Genomic DNA, 3,184 nt, shown 5'->3' with positions numbered 1-3,184 from the left:
CCCGGAAAGCCCCCCAAATGACTGACAATTCCTGCAGGCCAGGGTCTCTGATCTCAAAGTAGTGGTGGGTTGTAGAGACCTCTGGAGGGGACTCCCAGGTGCTTGTTCCTGAGTCTTCCCTCAGATAGAGTTTCACTCAGCCAACTGCACTCACCCACTCACACAGACTGTCTTTGTGGACACTCGCCCTTGCAGAGACTTTCACACTCCCACCAGTTCCATCACCATCTTGTTCTCTCTCTTTTTTTTTGTCATAGAATGAGCTCCACAAAATACCCTTGTACACTGAAAAAAATGGGCAGTCAGGTCTTGTGTTGTTTATTCTGGGACTCCATGCCCTAAGGGAAAATACTAGGTGACTTGGCATTCAAATAACTTGGGCAACCCTGAGCACCCAGGCACACACACACATGTGTCTGGATTCTATGGCTCCAGGGTAAATGAGATAAGTGGACTTCCTAGAGATAAAACAGACCAAGAGGGAAGGGGGGATCCTGCTTCTAGGTCATTTGCAGTGTTGCAGACAGGTCAGTCTTCCTGTAGTGGTGGATGCACAAGTCCATGTGGAGACTGGGTCCAAACTCCAAGGCCTCATTGAATGCCCTAGTGGTCAAGCTTGATGGAAAGCAAATGGGCTACCAGTCCTTAAACAAATTATGCAGACCTAGAAAATGAGTGTTTTTAGCATGACCAAGAGGAATGATGTTCAGAGACCTCTTTCCCATGTGCTTTAAACTACTTAAGTCCTAGAATCCTATTATAATGCAAGGTGGGAGGCACGAAGCATGAAAAATTAGGAACACTGAATTTCTCAACAACCTTGGTCATTTGGGAGGACAGCTTAGAGATTGGTGTGATTTGATCCTTAATAGAAATAAATGTGGCATCTCATCTGCCGCAAGCATTAAATAGAAATGTATTTCTGTCACACCAGGCCAAAAAAACTCTGAAAGCAGAAGGTAACCATGGATTGGGATTTAAAATAAGAGAGTACATTAATTATATCTTTAATATCTTCAATATTGTTCTGTTGGCAATCAATATAACAGAAGTGGTAAAGAGTAAAGATGGCGGTATCACCATTCAAGGAGGAGGTGTATTTTGCAAACATACTGGTGAGTTAAGCATCAGAAGAAGATCAGTGTAAGAAAGAGGTGTCTTAAGTTAGGAAGTCCTCACAAATTCCCAAATCATACTACGGAAGCAGCTGATTATTCTGATGATATGCAATCTACACTTCATTCAATACATTATGATGTCTAACAAAGCTGGATAATATTTACTGGTTGAAACACACTGCTTTTCCTGTCTTGTGACACAGTCAGAATTACAGGTAGCATGGTGGGATGGAAGGAGAAGGAATAGGCTTTGAGTCAAGCCTAGTCATTAGGAAGATAGACATTAAGGAAAATTATTCTCAACCTTAGCTTTTTGATCCAGGAGTGTGCAATCACATATCATACGATTGCATATTAGAAAGTAAAGTCACACCTTGCAACTTTGAACTCTTGACTTTGCAGCCCTGTGTCTTGGTTTTGGTTTTCTTCCACAGGTTTAGCTTACCTTAACTATTTTGGCTCCAGGTAAGTGGGAAGGGTCTTTTACTTAAAGTATAATCTTCTTTGTCTTAGGCTCAGCTTATTGGAATACATTCCTGTTCTAAATACATGCTTATAACTGGCTCAGCCACCTCCACATGCCCACAAAAGAAGAGTTTGCAGACAAAACCTGGTTTCCAAGGCAAGGGCAGCTGATGTCCAGCTGAATAGGAGTAAGTAGTTTTCACATGTTATCTCAATATCTCAATAATTAGACAGATCCCCCAAAAGATGGTGATGGGGAGTCTATATCAGAAATCCACATAAGTAGTTGGTATCAAGAGAATAAGTCAGTTCGTGAAGTTGGAGAATTTGGAGAAGAGGCCTGGGAGCAGTAAGTCAGGGAGGGACCTTGTCCTAGGAGGGAAGTAGGGTACTCAACTGGGGATCTGGATCAGGGACTCAGGAAGAATATCCAGGTTAGCAAATAAGGTAAAAGGACTGGGTGCTGCATCTCAGGAGTAAGATCCAAACACAACATCTCACCAAGGTAAAAGGTTCTATGAATTATCAAGAATGAATTGACCTTGGACCAGAATAAGAGGCTAGAACCACTGAAGTCCCTCCTACTATTACCACTACTTCTACTACATCACCAACATTAAAATGTATTGTGTTTTTACCATGTGCTAGGCATCATGCTGAGTGTCACTTATAAGGAGTAACCCCCCCAAACCTGAAATTTATTTATAAAAAATTGTGTATCTATTCTTACTTGTTTAAATTTCAGTCGCCATCAAAAGACTCTCCATTTGATGCACTGCACCTATCAAGACGCTTTTTTCCACTGCTCAAAACAGTTTTTGAACTTTTCCATTTTGATGCCTTTTAGTGCTTCAGCTGTTTTTTGTTTCACCTCTAACACATTGGCAAATGTTTCCTTTTGAGGACTTTTTTCATCCAGGGAAATGAAAAAAAGTCACTCAGGGCAAGATCAGGTTAATAGGAAGGGTGGGGTATAGGGTCATCTGTTTTTGGTCAAAACTGCTGAACATTCAGCTTGCTGGTGGGCAAGATGCTTGTGTAAATCACTCATTATGGAATGGGCAAACACACCAAAAGAAACTCAAAAAGCAACAACAACAAAAAAAACTCACTGAAGCCAAATGCAGCCTCCCACAACAACGCTAACTTGTGTGTTCCTAGAACACTTACCTAGCCAGGAAGCCTGTACTACAAGGGATCCACCCTCCAAAAAATAATTACAGTTTCTTGGGATCTTCTCTTTGTTTGCATTAGCTCATTTAATCCATACAACAAATCTGTAAGGCAAATGCTATTAGCATGCTTATTTTACAGTTGAGGAAACTGAAGCATAGAGAGGTTCAAAAATTTCTAATGGAATAACTAGATAACATGTAAAAGTAAACTCGAATTCATTTCTCATCGTGTGCACTAGGATAAATACCAAATGCTTCAGGTTTTTTTTGTTGTTTTTTTTTTGAGTTGGAGTCTCACTCTGTCGCCCAGACTGGAGTGCTGTGGCCGCTCCTGGCCACTGCATCCTTGACCTGCTGGGCTCCGGTGATCCTTCCGCCTCAGCCTTCCGAGTAGCTGGAACTACAGGCACATGCTACAACGCCCAG

This window comes from Carlito syrichta, unplaced genomic scaffold (genome assembly GCF_000164805.1).
Source record: "Carlito syrichta isolate Samal-C Ts95f unplaced genomic scaffold, Tarsius_syrichta-2.0.1 Scaffold305574, whole genome shotgun sequence".
NCBI lineage: Eukaryota > Metazoa > Chordata > Mammalia > Primates > Tarsiidae > Carlito > Carlito syrichta.
Note: the sequence above shows the minus strand (reverse complement) of the source record.